At 45.6% G+C, this 18,248-nt stretch overlaps 1 protein-coding gene across 3 annotated transcripts in view; it reads left to right on the top strand.

The window, feature by feature from the left end:
- The window catches only part of LOC126456805 (PRL-1 phosphatase), a 607,421-nt gene that overhangs the window by 498,876 nt on the left and 90,297 nt on the right, over positions 1–18,248 (top strand). The window contains exon 1 of one of the 3 annotated variants that reach the window (XM_050092595.1): positions 11,383–11,530. The exons of the other annotated variants lie outside the window; for them this stretch is intronic. The gene's annotated coding sequence lies outside the window, so the exon portion shown is untranslated. Of the gene's footprint in view, positions 1–11,382; positions 11,531–18,248 lie in introns of those variants that run through there. 3 annotated transcript variants of the gene reach the window in all.

Genomic DNA, 18,248 nt, shown 5'->3' with positions numbered 1-18,248 from the left:
CTCTAAGGACGATGTAGAATACTATATTATCAGATACAAAACAACAACGGCCAGGTTTTCGAGCGGCTGCTTCTTAATTTACGATTCATTTCTCCTATTAGTTTCTACCGCCGGCGGTGCTGCAATTTTTCGCTTCCAGAGGGCAGCCTTTTCGTTTCTCACCCACGCGCTGCGGCTGGTTCCCGGGGTACAAAGGAGCCGCTGTATCCGATGTTACCTCAATTACATCATTGTGTACCTGCAATTTCACCCGAAGATGGTGGCCAGTTGGACTTTCGAAATATCGTGTTGTCAGGACGATGAAATCTGGCTGTATACGCGTGAAGAGCATCAACATTTATTACGGCGCAAAAATGTACGTAATTACAACCCGAGAGTGGAAGAGCAGTGTAAGTTTTTTACTCCCTCTCTCTGTACAGGGACCGGGCTGGACCGTTGCAGAGACTTCGACCCGTGCTCTGTCTGTTACAAAAGGTCGCGAAAGGATTCCAGTCCGCCGTGTTTTGGCACGCAGTGACCAGCTGACTTTCTTTCGCTGCCAGACAGCCTTCTCGTCGAGTGTTTTCAGCACTCCCCCCCCCCCCTCCCCCAGCTCGATGGTGGGGGCGTTGCAGCGTATCGCGAAGCTGGGCGCGTCTAAGATTAGCACTGGTAGGCAGCCCGGATTGGGCCGGTGCGTGTGTAGCCCAACACCCCGAAATAAAGCGCCTTGCGCAGGCCCCGACGTGCCGTGCCGCCAGGGTCCGCGGCTATTGTTGACTCCGCTCTGTGGCGCCCGCGCCTCACCACGCAACAACCGCAGCAGACACTTGGACTGCGGTCATTGCCACGCCGTCGCTCTGGCGGCTCAGTATGTTAATTTCCGCGCTATGGATTCACTCTAGCCGTATAAGAGTTGAATCTCACTTAACGTCTATAAACTGTTCAACCAGAACATCGACCACCTACCAAATAGCCCGTATGTCCACCTTTGGCACGGGTAACAACGGCGACGCCTCGTGTCTTGGAAGCAGTGAGGCCTTCGTAGGTCGCTGGAGGGAGCTGACACCACATCTGCACACACGAGTCACCCCGCCCGCATCTCGTGGTCGTGCGGTAGCGTTCTCGCTTCCCACGCCCGGGTTCCCGGGTTCGATTCCCGGCGGGGTCGGGGATTTTCTCTGCCTCGTGATGGCTGGGTGTTGTGTGCTGTTCTTAGGATAGTTAGGTTTAAGTAGTTCTAAGTTCTAGGGGACTGATGACCATAGATGTTAAGTCCCATAGTGCTCAGATCCATTTGAACCATTTTTGAGTCACCCAATTGCCGTAAATTCCGGGAGGTGGGGACGAGCTCTGATGCCACCTTCGAACACATCCCTGACTTGTTAGTCTGGATCAGATCTGGAGAGTTGGGCAGCCAGCACATCAAATGGAACTCGCCACTGTATTCCTCGAACCACTGTATCTTATTGAAAAATGCCTCTGTCGTCGGGAAACATGATCGTCATGATGGGGTGTACGTGATACTCCATGGCACAATCTTCACTGGATCCACGGATGCCCATGTTCATGTTCCCCAGAGCCTAATGGAGCAGTCGCCCGCTTGTCTCCGTTTCGCAGTACAGGTGAAATGGAGCTCTTGCCCTGGAAGACGACGGATTCGCGCTCTCCTATCGTCATGATGAAGAAGGTATCGCGGTTCATCAGACTATGCAACGCTCTGCCACTGCGTCAACTCCGGCGCCTATGGTCACGTACCCATTTCAGTCGTAATTGCCGATGTCGTTGTCTTAACGTTGGTGTTGTGTCTAGACAAGACAGCCTAGACACAATGAGAGGAAGCCGAAAGGCACGCGCTTAAACTCACGCAGGCTGGCGTGAGGTCTGAAACAGGATAAGTAATGAATGCTATAAAGAAAAGTACGTAGCTTCTGGAATACTTAACTTTAATGCACATTTGTAGAACATCGCTCTTGATGATACATTAATAGAATCTCAATATCAATTGAATACGGCGCCTTGCTAGGTCGTAGCAAATGTAGCTGAAGGCTATGCTAACTATCGTCTCGGCAAATGAGAGCGTAGTTGTCAGTGAACCGTTCCTTGCAAAGTCGGTTGTACAAATGGGGCGAGTGCTAGTACGTCTCTCTAGACCTGCCGTGTGGTGGCGCTCGGTCTGCAATTACTGACAGTGGCGACACGCGGGTCAGACGTATACTAATGGACCGCGGCCGATTTAAAGGCTACCACCTAGCAAGTGTGGTGTCTGGCGGTGACACCACAGTTGGCACATGCGTGGGTCGTCGGCTGCGGAATCCCATCTTCAGAAGTGTTCGGGGTACTGTGCGTTCAGACATCCTTGTACTATGCCCAGCATTTAAGTCTGATGTTAATTCTGCTACATTTCACCGCTTGTCCTCGTGTAGCAGTCTGCCCAGCCTACGATGACCGGCGTCTGTAGTAACGGGTGGCGGGTGTTTCAGGAGCACTGTTGTCTTCAACACGTTGGAAAACCAAGGTGAAACCACGTCCAGACGACATGGGATTGGGTGGCCGCGCAAAACCCCGTCGTCTGGATGTTGTTACACCTCGGTTTTGCCGTGTGCTGAAGACGCAACAGCACTCCTCGAGCACCCGACAAGTCGCGCAGTTTCCGAAATGATCGTGCTGAGCCTCCGGACCATCAAAATAGCGCTCGCTCTGTCTGTCTGTCTCTGTGTGTGTGTGTGTGTGTGTGTGTGTGTGTGTGTGTGTGTGTGTGTGTGTGTGTCCTTCTGCCCCTTCTCCCCTCCCTCCCCCACCCCCTGAAAGACTGCCTTAATTGTGTCCACGTCGACTTCCACATTATCGATATCTCTTCGTAGTGCTTTTCACCATGTAATTTTGGATTTGTAATTGTTTTGTAAATTACGGAATTGTTTAGTCATTCTGCATATCCTGCACATGGGTCCGTGCAATTCTATTCCCCTTTTTCTCATTACATCTTCAGCTTTTCGACTTCCAGATATGGCCCTATACTACACTACAGGCCATTAGAATTGCTACACCAAGAAGAAATGCAGATGATAAACGGGTATTCATTGGACAAATATAATATACTAGAACTGACATGTAATTACATTTTCATGCAATTTGGGTGCATAGATCCTGAGAAATCAGTACCCAAAACAACCACCTCTGGCCGTAATAACGGCCTTGATACGCCTAGGCATTGAGTCAAACAGAGCTTGGATGGCGTGTACAGGTACAGCTGCCCGTGCAGCTTCAACACGATACCACAGTTCATCAAGAGTAGTGACTGGTGTATTATGACGAGCAACTTGCTCGGCCACCATTGACCAGACGTTTTCAATTGATCTGCAGAATGTGCTGGCCAGGGCAGCAGTCGAACATTTTCTGTATCCAGAAAGGCCCGTACAGGATCTGCAACATGCGGTCATACATTACCCTGCTGAAATGTAGGGTTTCGCAGGGATCGAATGAAGGGTAGAGCCACGGGTCGCAACACATTTGAAATGTAACGTCCACTGTTCAAAGTGCCGTCAATGCGAACAAGAGGTGCCCGAGACGTGTAACCAATGGCAACCCATACCATCACGCCAGTGTGGCGATGACGAATACACGCTTCCAATGTGCGTTCTCCGCGATGTCGCCAATCACGGATGCGACCATCATGATGCAGTAAACAGAACACTAATTCATCCAGGTTCGTCGTTGAGCACACCATCGCAGGCGCTCGTGTCTGTGATGCAGCGTCAAGGGTAACCGCAGCCATGGTCTCCGGGCTAATAGTCCATGCTGCTGCAAACGTCGTCAAACTGTTGGTGCAGATGGTTGTTGTCTTGCAAACGTCCCTATCTGTTGACTCAGGGATCGAGACGTAGCTGCACGATCCGTTACAGCCATGCGGATAAGATGCCCGTCATCTCGACTGCTAGTGATACGAGGCCGTTGGATCCAACACGGCGTTCCGTATTACCCTCCTGAACCCACCGATTCCACATTCTGCTAACAGTCATTGGATCTCGACCAGCGCGAGCAGCAATGTCGCGATACGATAAACCTCAATCGCGATAGGCTACAATCCGACCTTTAACGAAGTCGGAAACGTGATGGTACGCATTTCTCCTCCTTACACGAGGCATCACAACGACGTTTCACCAGGCAACGCCGGTCAACTGCTGTTTGTGTATGAGAAATCGGTTGTAAACATTCCTCATGTCAGCACGTTGTAGGTGTCGCCACCGGCTCCAACCTTGTGTGAATGCCCTGAAAACCTAATCAATTGCATATCACAGCATCTTTTTCCTGTCGGTTAAATTTCGCATCTGTAGCACGTCATCTTTGTGGTGTGGCAATTTTAATGGCCAGTAGTGTATATCTTAATCTGTTTTCTGATTCAGTGCTGCTTTTGGTACCTAGACACTTTTTAGGATAAATCTTTCGATATTTTCTAATTTTTCTAGCTCTCCCTTCATAGTCAGTGTCGCTTCAACTGCGTAGATTATTGGTGGTCTGACAGTTGTTTCGTCATTAAATTATTACCTAAATTTTGGAGAATTTCCAGAGAATGATTAACATCCAGCCGGGTGTAAGGAAACGTGAAGTTTTTGAATGACGGCATGATTTTTTAAACTGATCACACCAGTGTACAAACCACGCCGTCTGTACCGAATCAGTAAAGTTTCGTGTCCCCACTCACCCCTACCTTTAATTACGTCGTAATATACGAACGATGGTTCGTAGGTTCTCGTGTTCCACTCAAAAAGTTACTGCATAACATGTTTCGCTCCCTTATTTCAGACTGTTCTCTCCGGGGTTTCGTATCTCAGTGCTGAATTTGTTCCCCTCTATCCCTGAAGTCTTACTTCACGGAAACATACTGCATGTTAAGTCGAATGTTGGGATCGTTCTCCGAAAAGTGGCATTTTATTTTCTTCCTCTCCGTTGTCCAATGCAAACTTGTGATATGTATTCAAGGACTTCATCGGCGGACCGAGCGAGGTGGCGCAGTGGTTAGACACTGGACTCGCATTCGGGAGGACGACGGTTCAATCCCGCGTCCGGCCATCCTGATTTAGGTTTTCCGTGATTTCCCTAAATCGCTCCAGGCAAATGCCGGGATGGTTCCTTTCAAAGGGCACGGCCGACTTCCTTCCCCGTCCTTCCCTAATCCGATGAGACCGATGACATCGCTGTCTGGTCTCCTTTCCCAAACCAACCAACCAACCAACCAACCAACCATCGGCGGAGCATTACATTCTCATCCTCATCTTCCTCTTTCCTCGGAGAAACTTTAGCAGAAGTCAGAGTTAAGACATGGAAATGTATGAAATATGCATGTATGACACTAAATTGTTACTGGGTGATGTGTCTATAACCAGAAATCATAAGACTTTCCATGCCGTACGCTGAACATCGATGTTTCCAAGAAAACTATGAAAATCACAGGTTTGCTTTGCAATGAGTGATGTTGACTGATTGCGTAAGATGGTGGAACCAGTGGGACAGACGAGTTAGATACACGCCATCATGACGTTGCTTGTGTGTGAAGATACGTGACGTCATTGTGTAGGACACGCTATCAAGCTGAACGTGCAGTTACATTGTAACCATGCTCTCAGGCGTCAAGGTAAAGCCTGTCGGAATTTGCTGAAGATTGCAGAATGTTGCAAAATGTCTGGAAAGCGTCGCTGATGGTTAGATGGCAATCGTGACTGTATATAACAATTCTGCTCGCTATGCTCCCGGCACTTTGAGTTACTAGGTCGGAACTTCACCACCACATCGAAAACACCGACATACTCAGGATGACCCGCCGGAAGTGCGTGTGTTTCAGTATCAGAATTATCAAAGCTGTTCCTTCCACTCGCAGTCTCGCAATTTGTGCTGTTTGGTCCAAATACAATTACCATCTCGAAAATCACTACATATTCTGAGAATTACACGTAGATTATAAACCACTTAAAAAAGTCTCGGTGCAAATCAGTTAGTGCAATTTACTACGAAATAATATCCCAACAAATCCCCGTCTAGTTAATATACACTCCTGGAAATTGAAATAAGAACACCGTGAATTCATTGTCCCACGAAGGGGAAACTTTATTGACACATTCCTGGGGTCAGATACATCACATGATCACACTGACAGAACCACAGGCACATAGACACAGGCAACAGAGCATGCACAATGTCGGCACCAGTACAGTGTATATCCACCTTTCGCAGCAATGCAGGCTGCTATTCTCCCATGGAGACGATCGTAGAGATGCTGGCTGTAGTCCTGTGGAACGGCTTGCCATGCCATTTCCACCTGGCGCCTCAGTTGGACCAGCGTTCGTGCTGGACGTGCAGACCGCGTGAGACGACGCTTCATCCAGTCCCAAACATGCTCAATGGGGACAGATCCGGAGATCTTGCTGGCCAGGGTAGTTGACTTACACCTTCTAGAGCACGTTGGGTGGCACGGGATACATGCGGACGTGCATTGTCCTGTTGGAACAGCAAGTTCCCTTGCCGGTCTAGGAATGGTAGAACGATGGGTTCGATGACGGTTTGGATGTACCGTGCACTATTCAGTGTCCCCTCGACGATCACCAGTGGTGTACGGCCAGTGTAGGAGATCGCTCCCCACACCATGATGCCGGGTGTTGGCCCTGTGTGCCTCGGTCGTATGCAGTCCTGATTGTGGCGCTCACCTGCACGGCGCCAAACACGCATACGACCATCATTGGCACTAAGGCAGAAGCGACTATCATCGCTGAAGACGACACGTCTCCATTCGTCCCTCCATTCACGCCTGTCGCGACACCACTGGAGGCGGGCTGCACGATGTTGGGGCGTGAGCGGAAGACGGCCTAACGGTGTGCGGGACCGTAGCCCAGCTTCATGGAGACGGTTGCGTATGGTCCTCGCCGATACCCCAGGAGCAACAGTGTCCCTAATTTGCTGGGAAGTGGCGGTGCGGTCCCCTACGGCACTGCGTAAGATCCTACGGTCTTGGCGTGCATCCGTGCGTCGCTGCGGTCCGGTCCCAGGTCGACGGGCACGTGCACCTTCCGCCGACCACTGGCGACAACATCGATGTACTGTGGAGACCTCACGCCCCACGTGTTGAGCAATTCGGCGGTACGTCCACCCGGCCTCCCGCATGCCCACTATACCCCCTCGCTCAAAGTCCGTCAACTGCACATACGGTTCACGTCCACGCTGTCGCGGCATGCTACCAGTGTTAAAGACTGCGATGGAGCTCCGTATGCCACGGCAAACTGGCTGACACTGACGGCGGCGGTGCACAAATGCTGCGCAGCTAGCGCCATTCGACGGCCAACACAGCGGTTCCTGGTGTGTCCGCTGTGCCGTGCGTGTGATCATTGCTTGTACAGCCCTCTCGCAGTGTCCGGAGCAAGTATGGTGGGTCTGACACACCGGTGTCAATGTGTTCTTTTTTCCATTTCCAGGAATGTATTTTCTGCAAGAGGTGTAACATTGGAGACAGCAAACCAGTACACAGTGCATGACGGAGGGTACCTTGTACCAGAAGGTACCACTATTAGTCACTGGGTTTCGTGTTTCACTCGTAAATGGAGCTATGGAAAACGGTTGTCGACACGCTTCCGTATGAGTTCTAATTTCTCTTACCTTGTCTTCAAAGTGCTTACCCGATGTATGTCGATGGCAGTCTGTCGCAAATACGGGTTCCCTACCCTCAAATAGTTTGCGAAGAGATCGTTCTTCCCTCTGGGGACTCCGATTAGATATCAAGGAGACTTTCAGTAACGTCCGTGTACTGATCGAACGTACCAGTGACATATCAAACAGCACGCCACTGAATTGTATTGCCTCGATGACTCGGTTTAATCCGATCTGGAGAAGACGAATAGTAGTCACGAAGTTGTCGCGCAGTTACTCTCTAAGGGTCTCCTTCATACATGAGGTACACTTTCCCAGAATTCTCCCAGTAAACGAAAGTTGTTCTGGCGCCTTCCCTACAGCCTACCCCATACGCTCGTTCCTTTACACCTCGCTTTGCATCGTTACGCTTAGTTGTTTCAATCGACACGACTATGTCAAGCAGGACGCCACTAATACTGTGTTCGCACATTCCCATTCATCTATATTGACTTAGTTTTCTCAAAATTTAGAGCAACCTGTCATTTATGATGCGAAATAGAAATCCTGCCGTATCGTCATCCTGTATCATCCTACAGTAACTCAACGATGACACCTCCCCGTACACTACAGCATCATCAGCAGACACTTTCACATTCCTGCTCACCCCTTTCGTCAGATCGATTATGCATACAGAGAACAAGAGGGGCCTAAGACACCTCCCTGGTACACTCCTGACGATACTCTCGTCTTCGATGAACACTCGCCGGCCAGGCCAACGCACTGCACACTCTTACCAACAGTCGCACTAGAAAGTATTAGCACAGTTACATTTTAGTGGTTGTAGGTAAACGAAACATATATTTCAGAACAGAACCCAGACACGTGCCACCTTACATTACGTAGGTTACGGATATGTCCAAATCAGCTGTCCGTAAAGTAATATACAGTGTTACGAAAATAAACATCGCTCTTCTGCATCCAAAAAAGCATTGCCACACACGTGTGGATCGGACATTGTGATCGTTTTCTTCATTAATGTTCACCTTGTAATAGCTAGTGTCCATCCCTTTAGCACCTATAACAGCACGTAAACGCCTAGGAATGCTTTGTATTAAATTCCGGGTGATATCAGGGGTAATTTTCGACCATTCCTCCAGGAGCACTTTCTCCAAGTCGTTTTTACCGCTCGGAAGCCTTCTTCTGACTCGTGTGTCAAGATGAGCCCACAGGTCCTCAATGGGGTTCAAATCAGGGCTCTGAGATGGTGTTAGAACCCTTCTGGGGGCAGTGTACAGTAACCACTCCGGGGTTTTCATGGGGGTATGTTTTGGGTCGTTGTCTTGCTGGAAGTGACACACACCAGTAAGACCCAATGTCTGTGCACTAGCGTGTAAATTACCGCGCAACACATCGATGTATCTCATATGACCCATTGTACCGCGGATTACAGCTAGACTGCCAACGCCGGACGCCGCCATACAGCCCCAGACCATGAGACCGCCCCCACCTTGTTTGACCGTGGGATGCATGTGTTTGACTGTGGGATGCATGTGTTTGATGCCGAGGTGCGTATTCGGCTTGCGCCAAACTTACTTTCTTGCATCGAATCCGAACACACTGAACTTCGATTCGTCGCTAAATATCAGTGTTTCAAAACTCCATCGGTTTGATGATGTAGTCCTTGGCAAACTGCAGCCGTTTCTGCCGGTTAATTACCGATATGTATGGCTTTTTCCTGGAAGAACGTCCGTGCATATCAGCCTCATTCAACACATTTCGTATAGTTTGAACATTAACTGTCTTGTCGGACGTTGTCTGAACAACCTCAGCTGCACTTGTAGCAGGTTCCTTCCGAGCAAGTGTGATGATACGGCGACGCTCTCGGGTTGTAAGCACTTTTGAGCGTCCAGGGCGACACTTATTCACTGTTCTTTCAGTCTCTCTATATTTCTGAATGATGGCTCATACCGTGGTGTGGCTAACACACCTCTGCTCAGATTTGTCGATAGCTTCTCCCTTGTGACTGGAGCAATACCACTCTCTCACGCAACGCCACTGAATGTTCCTTCATCTTCGGCCCCATGCTGACTACTATCGCGCAATACAGCAACATACTAGCGACTGGGCCGTCAACAACCCGCAGTGTATTGCGTCAGCAGATGGCGTTCCGGTACCTGAAAACTCAGCAATATACCGGGAAGCCACGCTCTGTGTCAATACTTTTTGTCTGCAGAGGAGATACATGTTTGCCCTCCGCGTTTCTTCGTTGATGGTAGGCACTGTGGGCAGAATTGTAACGTCTGGTATGTGAGGTAGCACACACATTTGCTGTGTGCCGGAAGGTGCGGCGTTTGTAACCAGCAACGATAAATATGCACGTGTGCCAATACTTTTTGGTGCGATTGTAATCTTCGAGCCGTTCACATACCTGGGAACTAGTTCCATTTGCTTGTACGTTCGTCGAGTTTGCAGTGTGGCTCTCTGCCAGATGCTTTCCGGAAATGTTGGAATATTGAATCTGTGTGTTGCTCTTAAATCATGATGATCTGTGTATCGTGGGAGAAAACGTCAAGTAAAGTTTTGCACTAGCATTACTTTCAAAATCCGTGTTGATTTCCGTATATTACTCGGAAGAAGGGCTTCCACATTACTGCTGAAATTTAGCCCTTCATCCTCTAACAACCCTACCACAACAAAGGTCAACAATTAATTACGATTGTAGTGTTGCTCACGGTGCTAAATATTGCATTTTCGGGCAACAACAAAGTTATATTATGTGGCTGGTGTCATTAGAGCACAGTTAATAAGATTATTTCTTGAAATAATGGATAAATTAGGCGCTCAGCTTTTTGTGTTTCCCACGCTGGTCTCGTTGTGAATTCATGGCTCAGTCGTCGAAAATCTAGGTAGTGATGATTCCAAGAGCTCGGATGCAAAGAGGCCTAGGTGTTATTCTGCGATATTCAAAAGTTTTATAGATGTTTCATAAACCATTCTTGAAGATTAAACTTTTGCAAGTTAAGACAATGGTGATGTGAAAAAGTAATCAGCACTCCGAATTTAAAGTACACTTCTTTTTTATTACTTTTGTTGCAACATTATGAAACATACTTGAAAATATCTTCCTCACTGTTAAAGTTCACATTTCATAAACTGACTACAATTTGCGTCTTTTCAACATGACGTCCAAGACTTGACTCTCTAATAACCGCTTACGCGCCCAAAAATCAGTTACAAGTACGTCAAAGATCATAGTGCCAAAAGAAAGAATACACATAAGAATAATATCATTGCAATATAAACGTATCGATGTATCAAAGTACCTGTACATTAATGAAATCAAATCTGACTGTTGTCACAGAAATATGTTAACTGTTTTACAGAAACACAGTAGAATATTGCTGGTATCGTGAGGTTGGGGTGAGGTGCCGTAATGGTTACGTAATTCAAGTACCACTAATCCTCACTAATTTGAGATACAGCTTATTTGAATGTGAAATAGAACCGAGGGGGAGGGGGGGGGGGGAGAGAGAGATAGGGGAGGATCCCGTGGCGGCGACGTTGGAAATGTAAGACCCCATTCCGACTTCCAAGCTCCATCAGCCGCTACAGCTTACGGTACAGTGGAGTTCCATCCGTGAGGCAATCTGCCTTCGATTCAAATCACATCTGGTTGCGCGCGTACAGGCAATCCGACACGGAGGTTGCGCAAGGCGCGAGTGACGTAGGGCGCCGGCTGACGTCACGCGGTCTTTGCGCTTCCTGATACCTCCTCTCCGCGCTGGCATTGGACTGCGGGAGCCTATCGCACGGTTCGTCAGCCAACGAGAACTTTCCGCGCCACACCGCCGATATCTCGTCGAGAACTGCGTCGCCCCGGCGGCCTGCCGCAGTCAGCCTTCAGCCTGATATGAAGCGTTCTGGAAGCGCGCAGCAGGTCAGTACAACAGTTGGTAAAAACGGAATCTTCATAAAATCGCTTAGTACGTCCGTCCGACTGACTATTAAAGCCTTTTTCTCAGGAACGGGTAGGCGTTTATAGTTCAAATTTGTCACGTCTGTGGTGCCTTGGCTGTATAATAAACGGGATCAACTGAAGAATGCGATACAACTCGTTATAATAAACGGGATCAACTGAAGAATGCGATACAACTCGTTGGCTTTGACCAGTGAAGTCATATTTGTCACAAATGACAGATTTCTTTCTGAGCCTTAAATAGTAAATCGGTTATGTTGGGAAACGAGGCGTCAGATTGTAAATTTAAATAAATGAACGTGTCATTAAACCAAAGAAATTGTGTACGTGTTTTGCTGTTATTGTTCGTCGTTTTAAAGAATTTGTCTACACGTTCTAATTTACCACGTATCCGCCATGGGTAAAGAATAAGATACCAATCTCACGTTTGTCATTTTCCTCTTGGGTAATGCTAGTATCCTACTTTACAGTTGACCTGTATAGGCCAACTAAAGTACAAGATACCACTGAAGAGGTGTCGTTTTCTTCGAAAAAAGTAATACCTACTTCAACCGAAGTTTAGGATACCAGTGTAAGAGTTGCAGTTTACTTCGCGGGAAGTAATTCACAGGTCTACAGAACAGGATACCAGTGTTTGGTATGTTTCGTCGACGTTCGTAATACTACTATCCTGTCCTTCAGTCCACTGTATAGGTCACCTGAAGAGGAGGATACCGATGTTAGATATGTTGTTCTTTCCGCCGTTGGTAATATCTAGTGTTCGGTTGGTTGCTTTTTCCTTTATGGGTAACGTTTGTGCTCGCTTTCTGAGTTGCGCACGATATCAATATTCGCTTTGTCGAATCTTTCGTATGGCGCTTTTTCCTGGTATTTTTGTTAGTATCTTCTTCTGTGGTCGTGTTTCTATATCTGTTTTTAGGTCGTACCTGCCCGAGACGCCGTAATTACCACGTCTGTATGGATTTCGAGAAATCACGCTTTATTTTTTTCCTTTACCTAGGATTGTTTTCCAGCTACGCGTTTACGTGATATTACGATCTGTATTCTCAGTGCTACAGTTCTTTCCGTTACGTTGTAAGATTACGTTACAAATATCCGTTTACGTAATGTGCGTTTACGCTCTCTATTCTCTGTGCTACATTCTTTTATGCTTTCAGATGTTGGTTAATAATCATCTGAAGTTTAGCCATGACGTCGTTCGTCAAAGCCAACGAGTTGTATCCAATTCTTCAGTATTTTTTTTAGGATTCCATACATCTAGTTGGTAAATACAGAACCCTTGCAACATTAATTTGTTGTCCGCCCGTCCGTTAGTGTCTGTCTTTCTGTCTGTCTGTCCGTCTGTTCAAAATTCTTCTTGTCCTCAGGAACGGATAGATGTGTGATGTTGAAATTTGTCACGTACTAAGGTCTATGGTGTCTTGGCGGTATAATAAACATTAGTTTGTAAGTCAGTGGTATCATAAGGTATGGGCATTTAGGTCACATATTTCGATACTCGCAAACTCGCTCATAAAATCCTATAACGTTAGTCTAGAACCAGAACATTTGTGAAGAAAGCTTTCGCAGGATAGTTAAAGGGAAGATTTCGTAATTCTTCACATGAGAAACAATTTCTTTTGTCATTTGTTATCGGACTTCAAACTTGAAATTAACCTTAGAAGTATACATCAGGGCACCCTGACACTGGAGTTTTTTGTTGTTACTGTGCATGCACCACTGCGCACGCACACAGACCGCTGCCACCAGCGTACATTCACAATTGAGAGAGACCAAGCAGAGGGTCGACGTTCGAAGTTGAGACACACTGTTCTATAATTAATTTGATAGAAATATTTTTTGAAAGGTCCTTGTGACCCTGGAGTACACACTGTGTTACTGTTCAGTCGCAGAGCGTGAAGTTTATTTATGTGAAAATAGCGAGAAGGAATGACAGTTTAGTAACAGAAGACTGTACGGCAAGCATTGTTAGAACAACACAATCGTGAAAGTGACTTCCATGATGAGGTGATTCTGATGCTGATACTGATCATCCTACAGCAGTTACGGACAGTGGCGACACTCATCAGTCCACCGAATCTTCAAACAGGGATGAAAAAATAGGCCGTTCACGGTAAGAACGGTCATTGTTGGAACACAGCTGCTCCTAATAGGCCTGTCAGTTGCCGATAACATTGTATTCAGTGTTCCAGAAGAGTGGAAATACTGAATGAATGAATAATTGAGAACACCTCAAATATTAGTGTAATCTTGTACATTTCTTTAACTGAATAGCATCTCCATCTTATTCAACTGCAACTGCAACGGAGCACTTTCAAGTTTCTTCATTGAAAAGTTTTAATGACTGTTTATACGTAGTCCTGAATTTTGGATGCATTAATACTAATACTGATTGAAAAACTCCGTGGGACTGGTGAAATAAAATGCGCTTAGTAGACTTGTCCAATTCCATTACAAAATACTATTCTCAGGCAATTTCTCTAGCAAATAATTGAGGGTCAGTGTGACCCTGGTGTACACTTCGTCCTAGAGTTTGAGGTGTACACTAATAGAGCTAAAAACATACTCGAAAGTCTTGAAAGACCTGGTTGTAGGAATTTTCGATTCCCGGAATGGCTGAACCGTCTGCATACGTAATTTTGTATGGAGCGCTCAGTGTGCGCTCAGCGAGATAACACACGGTATATCTCCTCTTCGTTCTTTGCCGCTTTATTTGTTCGACATTGGATGTGGAAGCGCTCTCGCCGTTTGGCATGGACTCATGTGCAGATACACGATTCCTCACTGTTAAATGCAGCATTCCGAGAATATGTAATCTGAAGCGGAAAATATTGTAGACACTTAAGGCATTTAAAGAACAACAGGAATTTGATATACCAATCAGTGGTGGTGGTGAGGTCCAATGACGTGACTTCGCAGTACGGCTTTCGAATTTTTTCCTTGTAGCATAATTGTCGTTTCGAGATATATTATTAATTCCTCCCTTGTGGAAAAACAAAATACTGTCTCTTGTTTCGGAGAGAACCGTAGTATTTATATTCGATTTACCTCTCTTTGTTTAAGATAGTTTAAAAAAATTCATACGAGTCATCATGGTCCCAAGTACAGCTATAGGGCTTTTTTTACGGTATTCGTTTCGTGTTCTTCACGGTCCATACAGATCTTGTGTGAGAACCGCTTTGATCTACTACTGATACATATATTCGTAACCTCATACAGTCTCTACTGGAGCCTTGTAACCGATGTATATTTTCCGATATTAGCCAAGATTTAATTACGATAAAAAATTTACAGTTCGTACTGCCTTGTGATGCCCATTACAATTGTGGAAGCTATATGCACGACACTCGATTAGCTTTCTTCGCGAGAAATGTTTCTCGTATTTAGATGTGATTGAACATAATCAAAACGAACGTGTGTGTGTGTGTGTGTGTGTGTGTGTTTGTGTGTGTGTGTGTTTGTGTGTGTGTGTGTTTGTGTGTGTGTGTGTGTGTGTTTGTGTGTGTGTTTGTGTGTGTGTGTGTGTTTGTGTGTGTGTGTGTGTGTGTGTGTGTGTTTGTGTGTGTGTGTGTGTTTGTGTGTGTGTTTGTGTTTGTGTGTGTGTGTGTGTGTGTGTGTGTGTGTGTGTGTGTGTGTTTGTGTGTGTGTGTGTGTGTTTGTGTGTGTGTGTTTGTGTGTGTGTGTGTTTGTGTGTTTGTGTGTTTGTGTTTGTGTGTGTGTGTGTGTGTGTGTGTGTGTGTGTGTGTTTGTGTGTGTGTGCGTTTGTTTGTGTGTGTGTGTGTGTGTGTGTGTGTGTGTGTGTGTGTGTGTGTGTGTGTGTGTTTGTTCCAAAATATCACTAATGATATGACATTATAATCATGCTGTTTACATCGTCTGTCGCATGTTCATTATGCCACACGTGAAAGGAGATTAGTATTGTAGTTTCCTCTTCGTATAGGGTGTTTCGAACGCCTATAGGTGATAGATCACGTCTTGAGGAGCAATTTTTGTTAGAGACAAACCATTCACTGACGATTCCCGGTACCGCTTGGCGTCCTTTGTGTTGGTTATGCCGTGAGGCGTCTAGATGTAGGAATACGGCGCCGTGCGTATGCCTTGTGTATTGCCTACAATCCAGTCGTTCATTCCGTGTGAAAGGGGTAAGTCCAACAATATTAAAGTGTTTGATACGCTGCTAAAATACTTTCCCCTGCAGAGCGACAAAAATGCTTGAGGTTACATTGGTTAAGATAAATCTTTAGTTTTCTAGAGTGTGTGATGTGCGGCGCACCTGCTCAGAAGACCCCGCTAGCTCGGTGAAATCGCGTCGTCGCAAGGCCCGCGAATAGTTGCTGAAAGACGTCAACAGATGACAGGAAGCGTAGTTTCAATAAAACGGCACATTTTATGCGTTTCTCTGTTTGTAAATGTGTGTTCTACGTCTCCGACATCACTACTGGAATAATGGGAAGAATGATTTTTGCCCATCTTTGTTTTTTAGTTTTTTATATTTTTGCAGTGACATTGCCACAATGTGCGGGAAAGTTTCAGACAGTGCGTCGGCATATTGTTTTGTATGGATTATCGTGAGCAGTGACATTACAGGACTCTGATTTCATAATGGTTCTCTAACGATAAGATGCATTCACGTGAATGAAAAAAATCTACCGATAATATATTGTCACTACTGGACAAGTAAAATAGTATCAAAGTTAAATGTTTTGCTTCTATTACATCGAAAATATTGTTGTTGTAATCATCTGAATAGGTGTAGAATGCTGTTGAAGCCTGTTCATTTTTCCTAAAAATTCTTTTTGCTCTAGTTACTAGCTTAAAGTTAACTCTTAACTGTAGACAAAATATATGCTAAAAATCCTATTCTGATACGCTGAAGTGTTATTTCACGCGTATTATGAATATAAACTACGTGTATGATTCCCTCATGAGCTGAAATTCCAAGTGTAGGCTGTTTCTTTCAGGATGATCCAAATTTGGCATTAAATTGAAACAAAACGTAATGAGTCCTAATTCACCACGTTATTGGTCTTTGTACCCAGTTCTTCTCGTCAAGAGGTGAAATTTCTCTACTGATCTCCTTACCAGCCATAGGTACCGAGCCTGTTAAGTACAACAGCGTGCGTTTACTCGTACGTTTTTGGTGCAAAATTCAGTGGCTTTCAGAAACAAAACGACATGCAGTTTAAGTATCTTTCTTTATAGTGGTAACTGCAGAAAAACTGTCAAATTATTTTTCGATGCGGTTAGATGAACATGGAGCAAAAATGTTCGTATGAATGTGTGTAATATTTTTGCGTTTAAAAGAATTTGGGCTATGAATACAAAGAATAACCACGATAGGGCTTACAGACCAGCAACTGAAATATTGCTAAATTAAGTACGGAAGTACCAACTTAAATAACAGAATTTCTTAAAAACGCGGTTGAAGAATAAACATGCTTCATAAGGTTCCATTAACATGTAACTTCATCAACATACATTACTGTACCCGATAATCGAAATTTATTAGTCAAACACAGCGTGTATTTTTTTCTAAACCGGTTACTTCTATTGTGTAATCACTTTTCTCTGCGGCGCGGAATGGCCGCGCGGTTAGAGGCTCCAAGTGACGAATTGCGCGAGCCCTCCCGCCGGAGGTGTGTGTGTGTGTGTGTGTGTGTGTGTGTGTGTGTGTGTGTGTGTGTGTGTGTGTGGGTGGGTGGGTGGGTGGGTGGTTTGCCCTTAACGTAAGTTAGTTTAAAGTAGTGTGTAAGTCTGTGGACAGATGAGCTCAGCAGTTTGGTCCCTTAGGAGTTCACACACATTTGAACACTAATCTCCAACGTATTCCAAATCTTCTGACAATAGAGAAATTGAAACATTATCATTTCCGTCTAGTTTATGTACAAATTGTAAATAGCCTTTCGCTCCCTGTATTTTACCCCTGCCACCTTCAGAATTTGAAAGAGTATTCCAGTCAACATTGTCAAAAGCTTTCTCTAAGTCTACAAATGCTAGAAGCATGGAATGTAGTCGAGTTAAGTCGGGTGATGCTGAGGGAATTAGATTAGGAAATGAGACGATAAATAGTTTAGACAAGAAGAGAATAGAAGCTTTCGAAATGTGGTGCTACAGAAGAATGCTGAAGATTAGATGGGTAGATCACATAACTAATGAGGAGGTATTGAATAGAATTGGGGAGAAGAGGGGTTTGTGGCACAACTTGACTAGAAGAAGGGATCGGTTGGTAGGACATGTTCTGAGGCATCAAGGGATCACGAGTTAAGTACTAGAGGGCAGCGTGGAGAGTAAAAATCGTAGAGGGAGATTAAGAAATGAATACACTAAGCAGATTCAGAAGGATTTAGGCTGCAGTAGGTACTGGGAGATGAAGAAGCTGGCACAGGATAGAGTGGCATGGAGAGCTGCATCAAACCAGTTTCAGGACTGAAGACGACGACAACAACAACAACAACAACAACAACATCATCATTTCCATCAGTTACAGTTTTAGGGGAATAGAACACTGTTTAGCCTTCAACAAAATATAAATATTTTGCCTCATTTACGCTGACCTATTCTTTGATGTATTAGATGTATCGAGTTCGTTTTAATTTTTTTTATACTTTGATGTTAGTTGTGTCTTGGTGAAGCGTAAATTTTGTTAATTGAGCTATCCCTTCGTGCAGCAGGCGTAATG

This window comes from Schistocerca serialis, chromosome 2, assembly GCF_023864345.2.
Source record: "Schistocerca serialis cubense isolate TAMUIC-IGC-003099 chromosome 2, iqSchSeri2.2, whole genome shotgun sequence".
Classification (NCBI taxonomy): domain Eukaryota; kingdom Metazoa; phylum Arthropoda; class Insecta; order Orthoptera; family Acrididae; genus Schistocerca; species Schistocerca serialis.
This window is presented reverse-complemented; position numbering and strand designations above follow the sequence as displayed.